Source organism: Bufo gargarizans, chromosome 2 (genome assembly GCF_014858855.1).
Source record: "Bufo gargarizans isolate SCDJY-AF-19 chromosome 2, ASM1485885v1, whole genome shotgun sequence".
Classification (NCBI taxonomy): domain Eukaryota; kingdom Metazoa; phylum Chordata; class Amphibia; order Anura; family Bufonidae; genus Bufo; species Bufo gargarizans.
The window spans coordinates 505,438,063-505,451,818 of NC_058081.1; positions in this window are offsets into that span (position 1 = coordinate 505,438,063).

A 13,756-nucleotide genomic window follows, 5' to 3' on the forward strand; every position below is an offset into this window, starting at 1 on the left:
ACACAGGTATCCAGCACACCAGATACTGCCTGGACCCCATGCCGAAAGGTGCACGGCAGCCTCAGGCAGCGCTGCATACAGGCTTATGGTTCACCCCTCCAGGAAACCAGCCCCCTCCCGGAGGTACACAACACACAAAAGGGGAAAACGTCAAACGTCCATGCAGGCCAGTACACACTTACATGAAACAAACACCCAGAAGTATAACAAACCTCCAACTCAAACCCAGACCATAACCTACACACCAGGAGGGGAAGGAAGACAAGGAGGAAACACACAGTATGACATCGCAGATGACATTGCTGAGAACATCGAAGTCAAACTTGGATGGCCCTCAGATCTCATCCATGCACAGAGCAAGCATTTCACATGCAAGGCAGACAAACCAACTCATCTCAGTCTCCAAGCCAAAGGATATAAAGAGACCTGAGATCACACCCACCTCACCACTTTGCTCCAAACCAGCCAGTGAATTAACCCCACACACCCCAGACAGGGAAGGGAAACAACTAAAAGGGAAATCGCTTACACATGCATAAACAACACATTGCCACAGGCAACTGCATGAGTGGCAAACGTGTAACGGCACAAACAACATAGGCTGTGACATTGCACCCGCATGCAACCACAACACCACGTTGCCGCAGGCAACAGCATGTGTGGCTACCATATCACGGCGCCCACAACGGGCCGTGACAATTGCGGTGTTTGGCTGAACACCGCGTGTGCTCGAGCGCTATGCTACGCAGCTAACATAAGTGCAGGAAACTACTGGCACTCACTGTAATGCCGTAGCCATTTTGGTTACTGGCATTACAGTGATTGGCTGGCCGGAACGCATCATCGGGTGCTATATAGCACCTGATGACACGTGGTTCGGCTCAGTCTTAGGCCTCATGCACACGACCGTTGTGTGTTTTGCGGTCTGCAAATTGCGGATCCACAAAACACGGATGGCGGAACGGCACGGACAGCCATTGATAAAACTGCCTATTCTTGTCCGCAAAACGGACAAGAATAAGACAGGTTATATTTTTTTTGCGAACCACGAAACGGAGCAACGGATGCGGACAGCACACGGAGTGCTGTCCGCATCTTTTGCATCCCCATTGAAGTGAATGGGTCCGCAAAAACTGCTGGTAAGTGACAGGTCTGTGCGGCGCATTGCTTAATGATCTGTCACTTACCAGTAGGAGGAGCTCCCGGCCGGACACAGACATCGCAGATCGCAGGTAAGTATAATGCTTCTACAAATTGCTAAGTAACCATGGCAACCGGGACTGCAGTAGCGTCCTGGTTGCCATGGTTACCGATCGGAGCCCCAGCGATTAAACTGGGACTCCGATCGGTACTCTCCGCTGCCACCAATGATAGGGGGGGGAGATTTTAATTAGGAGGGGGAGGGAGGGGGGAGGGCCCACTAGCCACCAACGAGTTAACTACAGGGGAGGGGGGGGGGGGAGGCCGCACTGGACAACAAAGAGTTAACTACAGGGGAGGGAGGGGGGGCCGGCCGCACTGGACAACAAAGAGTTAACTACAGGGGAGGGAGGGGGGGCCGGCCGCACTGGCCACCAATGTGTTAACTACAGTGGGGGGGGGCCCTGCCCCCTGCTGCCTGGCAGCACCTGCCAGGCAGCAGGGGGCAGTCATGTACACAGTTCTTTTAGTATATTCTAACTAGAAGCGTCCCCATCACTATGGAAACGCCTCTGTGTTAGAATATACTGTCGGATCTGAGTTTTCACAAAGTGAAAACTCAGCTCTGAAAAATCTTCGGATCCGTCTGTATGAAAGTAGCCTACGGCCACGGATCACGGACACGGAAGCCAATCTTGTGTGCATCCGTGTTCTTTCACGGACCCATTGACTTGAATGGGTCCGTGAACCGTTGTCCGTCAAAAAAATAGGACAGGATACACGGATCACGGTCTCGGCTGCAAAACGGTGCATTTCCCGATTTTTCCACTGACCCATTGCCAGAGCACAAGAAACACACTCATCCACGATACCTAGCTTCATGTCCCAGTTTGCAGGGCGGCGCAGGACACCACTCTCGAAGCCACACCAGTGCGACCAGGTGGTCGGTTGGATTGCAGCAGATAATGCTTCCAGTTGATTAAGCACCACCCTGTCTTTCACAGTCCAGTCTCAGTAGCCAAGAGTCTGGTCAACAGAATCCTCAACCTGATCTTCCTTCCTCCCACCATGAAGAGTCTTGGTAAACAAGTGATCCCACACCCGGATATTCCTAGGAGCTCTTTTCAGCGCCATTCCTTGATTTGGGCCTCTCGCCAAGCCCACTTGAAGAGGGACATGAGGAGATCTTGTGCACTGATTCCAAACTCTTGAGCATCCACAGTCAGAAGAAGATGACTGTGGGGAACGGCAATTAGTGTTTCACGAGGTGGATGATGAGACACAGTTACCAATAATTGAGGTTTTTGTTTGGTCAACAAGTCAGGAGGATGACCAGAGTGAGGAAGTGGAAGAGGAGGTGGTGGACGATTAAATTACTGACCCAACCTAGGAATGTGGCAAGTCGAGTGAGGAGAGCAGTACAGAGGGCAGGGGATCCTCAGCACCGCAACAGGCTGGAAGAGGCAGTGGGGTGGCAAAAGGGAGAAGGCGGGCCACATCAAACAGGCCAGCAACTGTCCCCAGAGCACCCCCTTGTGGCAATCTCCCTTGCCAAGGGGTAGGTGGTCCGCAGTCTGGCGCTTTTTTGAGGAAAGTGGGCGTGAACACTAGCAACATTACCACCACCAGCATGATCCGCCACATGGCTTTAAAGCACCCTTATAGGTGGGCCGAACACCTGGGTCCACAATGAGTGTCTGCAGGTCACACCACTGCCTCCTCTTCCCCTGTGTTACCTGCTGGTCAATCCCCTGTCCAAGACGCAGGCCCGGATTCCTTCTGCCCTGCACCTGGACCTTCGCAAGCACCATCAGCTAGCACATCCACTTCTGTGTCCCAGCGCAGCGTACAGATGTCTATACCCCAGGCCTTTGAACAAAAGCGCAAATACCCAGCCACCCACCCACAGGCCATAGCACTAAATGCGCACCTTTCCAAATTGCTGGCCATGGAAATGTTGCCATTTAGGCTTGTGGACACTGAGGCTTTCCACAGCCTGATGGCAGCGGCCGTCCCTCATTACTCAGTCCTTCTCATCTCTCATTCCTGTGGTGGAGAGGACTAGAAAAATGGTCCAATACCGAAAGGCCCTTGTCGAAAAATTGCTCCAAAAATTTTCCAGCTGACAACGCTGGCGGCAGAGTACATAGTTCATTGGGCAACCAAGGAGGGGAGACGAGTGGAACACACAGCAGTTCCAACAGATGCAGGGCAACAATCTCCAAGGCCTGTGACAGTTTCATGACACCCCGCCAGCATCCTCACCCTAATGCGCGGCTTAGTGTCACAGGGAGGGAAAAGTTTTGGAAGATGGTGAAGAAGTACGTAGCAGACCGTGTCAGCGTCCTCAGTGATCCCTCTGTGCCTTACAACTATTGGGTGTCCAAGCTGGACACGTGGCACGAACTGGCGCTCTACGCCTTGAAGGTGCTGGCCTGCCCTGCCGCCAGTGTTTTGTCAGAGCGGGTATTTAGTGCTGCTGGGGGCATAATAACTGATAAGCACATCCGCCTGTCAACTGAAAATTCTGACAGGTTGACTCTTATAAAAATGAACAAGCCCTGGATTGCCCCTGACTTCTCTACTCCACCCGAGGAAAGCGGCTGAACATACAGGCACTTTATATGTGGCTTTTATGGTGTATTAAATAGACTGTATTCCCATGCACCCCTTCCACCACAAAAAAAGGGTATATGGTTCAATCTTCCTTTTCTCGTCCTCCTCCTCTATTATATCAACATGCTTATTAGGCTGCCCTCGCTCCTAATGTTTTAGAGGGTCAGCTCAGCAGAAGACCCTCACCCCTAATGTTTTAGATGGTCAGATCAGCAGCAGGCCCTCGCCCCTAATGTTTTAGATGGTCAGATCAGCAGCAGACCCTCACCCCTAATGTTTTAGATGGTCAGATCAGCAGCAGGCCCTCGCCCCTAATGTTTCAGATGGTCAGATCAGCAGAAGGCACTCGCCCCTAATGTTTTAGATGGTCAGATCAGCAGAAGGCACTCGCCCCTAATGTTTTACATGGTCAGATCAGCAGCAGGCCCTCGCCCCTAATGTTTTAGAGGGTCAGCTCAGCAGCAGACCCTCACCCCTAATGTTTTAGATGGTCCGATCAGCAGCAGACCCTCACCCCTAATGTTTTAGATGGTCAGATCAGCAGCAGGCCCTCGCCCCTAATGTTTTAGATGGTCAGATCAGCAGCAGGCCCTCGCCCGAAATGTTTTAGATGGTCAGATCAGCAGCAGGCCCTCGCCCCTAATGTTTTAGAGGGTCAGCTCAGCAGCGGACCCTCGCCCCTAATGTTTTAGATGGTCAGATCAGCAGCAGGCCCTCGCCCCTAATGTTTTAGAGGGTCACCATCAGGCCCTTGCTCCTAATGTTTTTGAGGGTCACCAGCAGGCCATCAATCATAATTTTTCAAGGGTGTGTATGATGCCCTTCTTTATGTGTAATAAAGGGTGTATTAGAGTGCCGGTTCCTTGTAATTTATGGCAGCCATTTAGTGCATAGGCTTTATAAGTGTAGGAGTCCCACTACCTGAATAATTGTTGAACAAATGAGGCCCTCCTTTATGTGATATACAGGTTGTATCGGAGTGCCTAAAATCGATTTTATCTTTGGTTTTGTGCTTATTATTGTCAGTCTGTAAAAGTGGAGTACTACTCGGACAACATCGTTCCCAGCAGCGACCTGGGAGTCCAAGATGCATCCAGACATCCTTCCCATGCTGTTCCCGAACCATTTCAGTGGTGTTTCCATCAATTTCTGACCTTTTCAAGTGAACAAGACACCCTCCCCTCTTCAGAGCAGGGGGTGTCCGGTTTAATGCTCGGGTTCTCCCATTGACTTCCATTGTGCTCTGGTGCTCTGTAGAGCAGCCGAGCATCCCAAAGTGTTCTACTCGAGCACCAGAGCACCCGAGCATCCTGAGGTGTTCTACTCGAGCACCCGAGCACTTTGGTGCTCGATCAACACTAGTAGGATGTCTTTGTGGTACATGTGGTCAGTTGCGGGCATCCTCCATTATATGCATTTTTGCTGGGGATGGCTGTTAGCAACAGACCACATGTGCAGGATTTGCTCCCCCAGTTAGAAATGCACAACAGCATATGGGGTTTTGAGCATTTTCTGCCTTTTAAGACCACTTTATTCTGTTATTCTCAAAACGATTTTAGCTCAAAATAAGTACAATGTAATAATAAAAAAAATTGCCCCCCAAAGATGCCCCCCCTTAAGCATATCAGTTACAGTTCTCAGCATCCATAGACTGTAAGCTCTTACACAATGTACAATTCCACAGTTTTGTAAAGGTAGTTAGTAGGCCAAGATGTCTCTTCAAATCAATTCTCCTCACACTGCGCTTCTCGAGCTGTCCATAAGCATCCAGAATAATGATGCAACATTTCTCAATGTGAAACCACAGGGCAGACCACGTCAGATTAGGCTCTGCATTTTATTTTCATTTTATATTACTACAGGTTTCCTCCACTCATCCACTGACTCGTGTCTACACTCCTCCCTATGGGGAGTGGTCCACAGCCCTACCTAGTGGCTGATTAACCTACATAAAGACACATGAGTCCTTATAGCTCAAGAATGTACAATAATCTTTATTAGATTCATATACTAGACATAATTAAAAAGAGACGAATCACATCAATGTAAAGTGAAGTACCAATGTAAAATGCGGTACCGAACTTTACATTGATGTAAGTGTCACGGAATGTGTACAGGTAACAAGGCAAAACAACATGCATAAATGACTCGCTGGATCCAACAGCTAAGGAACAAAAGGGAGACCCCTGTAGAAGACCTGGCACTTTCCCTGGCTGCTTAGCCTATGCATAGATCCGAATGGTGGAGGTATGCATATCCACGTACCTTGACTATATAACCCCTGAGCACCCTACAATAGTGAGGGGACACGACCACCGGCTCCCTACACCAGACACGGAGGGAGTCAGGGTCACCTGGGATCCAGCAAACAGAAAATAACAGATAACAGTTCAACACTTAACTTTGTAGAGGAGAGGAGAACCAGATGGGCATGCACACATACTCCAGGAAGAAATATAAGCCGCCCAGAAAAGCCTTCTGGGGAAGAATTTAAAGGGAAGCAATTAGTCCAACACATGACAGCTGAGAGAGGCTAAGGAGAGGAGGAGCTGAATACCACAACACAGAAACTCAAAGAGGAGGTTCTGAAAGGCCTCTGTCAGAGCTTCTCAGCTGTCTGGTTGTGACAGTACCCCTCCCTCTACGAGTGGACTCCGGACACTCAGAACCCACCTTCTCAGGATGGGACCTATGGAAAGCCCTGATGAGACGAGAGGCTTTAATGTCCGTCACTGGGACCCACATCCTCTCCTCAGGACCATACCCCTCCCAGTGAACAAGGTACTGAAGAGAACCGCGGACAAGACGAGAATCCACAATCCCAGAGACCTGAAATTCAAGATTCCCATCAACCATAATCGGAGGAGGAGGCAAAGGCGAGGGTACAATGGGTTGAACATAAGGTTTCAATAAGGACTTATGAAAAACATTATGGATCTTCCAAGTCTGAGGAAGATCAAGACGGTATGCAACAGGATTGATGACAGACAGGATTTTGTAAGGCCCAATAAACCTAGGACCCAACTTCCAGGAGGGAACCTTCAATTTGATATTCTTGGTAGACAACCACACCAGATCACCAACATTCAGGTCCGGACCAAGCACACGTCTCTTATCAGCCACACGCTTATATCTCTCACTCATGCTCTTTAGATTATCTTGAATCTTTTGCCAAATAGATGACAAAGACGAGGAGAATCTGTCCTCATCAGGTAAACCAGAAGACCCCTCTCCCGAGAAAGTCCCAAACTGTGGATGAAACCCATATGCACCAAAAAATGGTGACTTATCAGAGGACTCCTGACGACGGTTATTTAAAGCAAACTCAGCAAGGGACAAAAAAGAACACCAATCCTCTTGATTCTCCGCCACAAAACAACGCAGATATGTCTCCAGATTCTGATTGACGCGCTCTGTCTGACCATTCGACTGCGGGTGGAAAGCAGAAGAGAATGACAACCGAACCCCCAAGCGAGAACAGAAAGCCTTCCAGAATCTGGAAACAAACTGCGTGCCCCTATCAGAGACTATGTCTGAAGGAATACCGTGCAATTTGACAATGTGATCAACAAATGCCTGCGCCAGCGTCTTAGCATTGGGCAAACCAGGAAAAGGGATGAAATGCACCATTTTGCTAAAACGGTCCACCACCACCAGAATCACAGTCTTCCCCGAGGAACGAGGCAGGTCCGTTATGAAGTCCATGGACAGATGTGTCCAAGGACGGGAAGTAATGGGTAAGGGAAGGAGAGGACCTGATGGCCGTGAATGAGGGACTTTGGCACGAGCGCAAGTCTCGCAGGCTGCCACAAAACCCTCAACCGACTTACGAAGCGCAGGCCACCAGAATCTCCGAGCGATGAGATCCAGTGTGGCTCTTACCCCCGGGTGCCCAGCAAGGACCGTATCGTGGTGTTCTTTAAAAATCTTGTGTCTTAAAGCGAGAGGCACAAACAACCTCCCAGGAGGACAAAGATCAGGAGCCTCTGACTGGGCTGCCTGCACCTCTGCCTCCAATTCAGGAAAAAGAGCAGAGACCACCACACCTTCAGCCAAAATGGGACCCGGGTCTTCAAAATTCCCGCCTCCCGGAAAACAACGTGACAGGGCATCTGCCTTCACATTCTTAACTCCAGGGCGGAACGTGACAACAAAATTAAACCTAGAAAAGAACAACGACCATCTGGCCTGTCTCGGGTTCAGACGCTTGGCTGACTCCAAGTAGGCCAGATTTTTATGGTCAGTAAATACGGTAATAGGGTGTCTGGCTCCCTCTAGCCAATGGCGCCATTCCTCAAAAGCCAACTTGATGGCCAACAATTCCCTATCTCCCACATCGTAATTTCTCTCTGCGGAGGAGAGTTTTCTTGAGAAAAAGGCACACGGTCGCCAATTGGCAGGAGAGGAACCCTGAGACAAGACCGCCCCCACACCCACCTCAGAAGCATCAACCTCAACTATGAAGGGTAACGAAACATCAGGTTGCACCAAGATGGGAGCGGAAGCAAAACTCTCCTTGATATCAGAAAAAGCCTTACGCGCCTCTACTGACCAAGAAGAAAAATCTACCCCCTTTCTGGTCATATCAGTGAGTGGTTTAACAATAGAAGAATAATTCAAAATGAACTTCCTGTAATAATTGGCAAAGCCCAAAAAACGCATCAGCGCCTTTTGATTCTCAGGAAGCTCCCACTCAAGCACAGCGCGGACCTTCTCGGGGTCCATGCGAAAACCAGAAGCGGAGAGAAGAAACCCCAGAAATTGAATTTCTGGAACCGCAAACACACATTTTTCCAGTTTCGCATATAATTTATTCTCCCGCAGAATGAGCAAGACCTGACGTAAATGTTCCTTATGAGTTTTGAAATCGGGAGAAAAAATCAAAATGTCATCCAAATACACCAATACAAATTTTCCCATCAAATGATAAAAAATGCTGTTCACGAAATGCTGAAAAACGGCTGGGGCATTCATCAAACCAAAAGGCATAACCAAGTTTTCAAAATGGCCCTCAGGGGTATTGAAGGCCGTCTTCCATTCGTCCCCTTCTCTGACCCTGACCAGGTTGTATGCCCCTCTTAAATCTAATTTGGAAAAGACTTTAGCCCCAACAACCTGGTTAAATAGGTCCGGGATCAGAGGAAGCGGATAAGGGTCACGAATTGTGATATTGTTCAGCTCCCTGAAATCCAGACAAGGTCTTAAAGAACCATCTTTTTTCTTAACAAAGAAAAAACCAGCGGCAACAGGTGACTTCGAGGGTCGTATGTGTCCCTTTCTCAGACTCTCAGAGATATAAGCACGCATAGCGATCCTCTCAGGTTGGGAAAGATTGTATAAACGAGATTTAGGCAGCTTGGCATCTGGGATGAGATTAATAGGGCAATCGTACTCCCTGTGCGGGGGCAAATCCTGAACTCCACTCTCAGAGAAGACATCCGAAAATTCAGAGTGAAAAGATGGTATAGTCTTAGTAGCAACCTCAGAAACAGATGTCGTGAGGCAATTCTCTCTGCAAAAGTCACTCCAACCATTTATTTGTCTCGCTTGCCAATCAATGGTGGGGTTATGCTTAGTGAGCCAGGGCAGCCCCAACACCAGAGGGGTGGGCAAACCGCTAAGGACGAAACATGACACATCCTCAACATGAGCATCACTCACAATCAAACGGATATTGTGAACTATGCCCTTTAATGATTTCTGAGAAAGTGGAGCGGAATCGATAGCAAAAACAGGGATATCCTTTCTCAAAGCGCACACCTGGAAACCATGAGTTATCGCAAATTGATTATCAATGAGATTGACCGCTGCTCCACTATCCACAAAAATCTCACAAAAAATGTTCTTGCTCTCTAGCGCCACCCTAGCCGGCAGGACAAAACGGGAACTACAAGCAAACGGAAAACCTTCAATTTCCGCCTCAACCCTGCCAATAGTAACAGACGGAACATTTTTCAAAGATTTTTTTCTCTTTGTTTCTTTATTATACCCAGAGAACTGCCTGAATCTCCTAGAGGGACAAATATTTGCCAAATGATTAATACCTCCACAACAAAAACAAACCGTCCCATGCGGGCTGAATCTTCTATTGTCAGAAGCAATCAACCCCAGCTGCATGGGCTCCTGCTCAGAAGGGGCTGACAGCGACTGAGACCCCTGCGCACAGAATGGGACCGCTGCACAGTCCTGGGACCGAGTATGACATGAAGGAGAGCTCTCTCCTCTCTCCTCTCTCTCTAAGACACCTGTCAATACGAACGGCCTGAGACATAGCAGAGTCCAAAGAAATAGGCCTTTCATGAAAGGCAAATGCATCTTTCAATCCCTCTGAAAGACCATGGCAAAATTGACTTCGGAGTGCAGCATCATTCCAACCAGTATCAGCTGCCCATCTCCGAAATTCTGAGCAGTATATTTCTGCGGATTGTATACCCTGGCATAAGAGACGTAGTCTAGACTCCACCAGAGCAATACGATCCGGATCATCATATATCTGACCCAGGGCTAAAAAGAATTCATCCACTGAACGGAGAGGCCGTGCCCCCTCCGGCAGCGAAAAGGCCCAGGACTGAGCGTTACCTCTGAGCAGCGATATAATGATCCCCACCCTCCGTTCCTCATCTCCAGAGGAAAGGGGAAGAAGGCGAAAATGGAGTTTGCAAGCCTCTCTAAAACGCACAAAATTCTCACTACCCCCGGAGAACGTATCCGGGAGCGAGATCTTAGGCTCAGAACAAGCTCCATGAACGCAAGCTGAACCGGTCACTTGAAGCTGAGAAAAAGTCTTACGGAGGTCAGCTACCTCCAATGAAAGACCCTGGAAGCGTTCAGCCAAAAGTGAAACCGGATCCATGCTTAAGACGGTTTTGGCGGCTTATAATGTCACGGAATGTGTACAGGTAACAAGGCAAAACAACATGCATAAATGACTCGCTGGATCCAACAGCTAAGGAACAAAAGGGAGACCCCTGTAGAAGACCTGGCACTTTCCCTGGCTGCTTAGCCTATGCATAGATCCGAATGGTGGAGGTATGCATATCCACGTACCTTGACTATATAACCCCTGAGCACCCTACAATAGTGAGGGGACACGACCACCGGCTCCCTACACCAGACACGGAGGGAGTCAGGGTCACCTGGGATCCAGCAAACAGAAAATAACAGATAACAGTTCAACACTTAACTTTGTAGAGGAGAGGAGAACCAGATGGGCATGCACACATACTCCAGGAAGAAATATAAGCCGCCCAGAAAAGCCTTCTGGGGAAGAATTTAAAGGGAAGCAATTAGTCCAACACATGACAGCTGAGAGAGGCTAAGGAGAGGAGGAGCTGAATACCACAACACAGAAACTCAAAGAGGAGGTTCTGAAAGGCCTCTGTCAGAGCTTCTCAGCTGTCTGGCTGTGACAGTAAGTCATCTCTTTTTAGTTATGGCTAGTATATGAATTTTGTTGTACTTTTTTGAGCTATACGGACTCATGTATCTTTATGTAGATTCATTTGTTGGTTGCGAGTCAGCTCGTTCCTTGGGTGTTTTGGGGTTTAGATATATTCTAAGAACAGAAAAAAAAAGGACCCTATAGTTTGAGCATCCATTATGCTCATTTTGCATCCGTTTTAGCCATTTCCATTCCAGATCCGTTTTTTTTTAGAGAAAAGAAAATGTACTTTGTGACAGACTTTTTTTCTAGGGTACTTTCACACTAGTGTTTTTCTTTTCCGGCATAGAGTTCCGTCACAGGGGCTCTATACCGGAAAAGAACTAATCAGGCATATCCCCATGCATTCTGAATGGAGAGTAATCCGTTCAGTTTGCATCAGGATGTCTTCAGTTCAGTCGTTTTGACTGATCAGGCAAAAGAGAAAACCGTAGCATGCTACGGTTTTCTCTTCGGCGAAAAAAACTGAAAACTTGCCTGAACACCGGATCCGGCATTTTTTCCCATAGGAATGTATTAGTGCCGGATCCGGCATTCAGAATACCGGAAAGCCGGATCCATCGTTCCGGCATGCGCATGCGCAGATCGGTAAAAATGAGAAAAATGTACAAGATGGATCCGTTGGTCCGCATGACAAGCGGAGAGACGGATCCGTCCTTGCAATGCATTTGTGAGACGGATCCGCATGCGGATCCGTCTCACAAATGCTTTCAGTCAGCGGCAGATCGGCGGATCCGGCGGCCAGTTCCGACGACGGAACTGCCCGCCGGATCACACTGCCGCAAGTGTGAAAGTAGCCTAAAATAACGGATCTCAGACAGAAATGGATGCAAAATTAGCATAATGGATGTTCAAAGTATCATATTTTTTTTGTTTGTTTTCTGGATGGATCAGAAGATTGCAAAACGAAATCATGAAGTGAACCTAGCATGTTATCTGCCTTTTACACAGAAAATGCATAAGTACACAACAAAGTAAATTTTTAACCCTTTTGCAGCCTAAATACAGGAAATGCACAAAAAAAACTTGTTTGCAGGGAAACCACTGCCGTACCAGTCGGACACTGCAAAAGCATAATGCAGGACATAACATCACAGCAGAACCAAATACCACAGTGCAGCACAATATACTGCTCCAGGACCTATTCCCCTGTGGTGGCCATCTATAGCTATACGTTCTGTCCTCCTTCTCTTCCAATTGTCTTTAATTAAGATATGGAGCAGGGGCTTAGGAGGTGAGATGCGGGCCACAGCACCAAGCCAGCCCTACCTTCAACATGCTGCCTAGGCTCCCTTAGTAATGACTCCTGCAGTACCCCCAGCAGTATGTGCAGCGAGCCGGAACGCAGGGGAAACACGTGAGGCTACGGTGGGCTGATGGGGGTAGTAGTTCCTTTACTCACGGTTAGCAGAGCCTCCCTGGGCCGGCGTGCAGTGGATGGGAAGACAGCACGAAATCCTCCGGGGCGCTCTCTATTGCAGGGAACACCAGCCAGTGCCCTTGATGGTATAGGTGTTTAAGGTGCTTTGGTGGCTGGGCCCCTGTGTTCGTGACGCCAGCACCATAAGGTGAAAATGTTGAGTGTAGTAGTAGAAATGATGAGGAGTCGGTTGTAATCAAACAGTTGAACATTTACTGAATCAATTGTCTTCAGGTAGTCAGTAGAGATACAGTTCATTTGTATGGCATGAATGATGACTCAGAAATAGGTTCAGTATAATTCCTTTTATCAGGTTTAGGCAATTGTCAGTTGAAGAGTTCTCTTTAAGGCTGACACTTTACAGGCAAGACTTCTGTAATTATTCTAAATCCAAACTATACCACTCCGGTACTAAATATGCTGTTTTCTACTTATCTTGAGCTATCCAATAAGGGTGTTCTCCCTCGTGGCAGGCATCAGTCTTCTGCTACATTATTTGCAGGATGCTCTCCTGAAGTATTCAGGTTCGCTATATCCCGGAAGACTTCTAGTGAATAAGGACAATTCTGTGCATCAATTAACAATTCTGTGCATCAAATATCCATTCGTGTCCTGGCACTCCTAAAGTTGCTCTCAGGTACTGGTGCTGATAAAGTCCATAAGCTAGATTCAGCTGTTACCCTCACTACGCTTGCTTCATATTCAGACATAGACTTACTGTCTTGTGCTTTGCCGCTGTAGATAAATGTTCGCTGTATTCCCTTAGCTTGGCCAGAACCAAGGGGTAGAAATAGCAGACTATGCCTGTTTCTCTCCTCCATATATACTTGTTTTTCTCCTACAACACTTCAATACACTCTACTCTACATTCTGCTCTCTCCGCTCTAAACTAGACACACCCCAGCTATATATATATATATTATGTGTAGCCAGCACCACCTAGGGGCGAATGGGTGTAATGACATTGCCAGCCTGATAAATAGGAAATACCATACATTGCAAATACATACCATAAATAGGCAGATGCTTAAAGTGTCCATTTTACACACATATGTGGGACGCTGCATATGCTCCTTAACCACCTCCCGACCGCCTAACGCGCCGATGCGTCCAGGAGGTGGTTGATTTGTTCCTCCTGG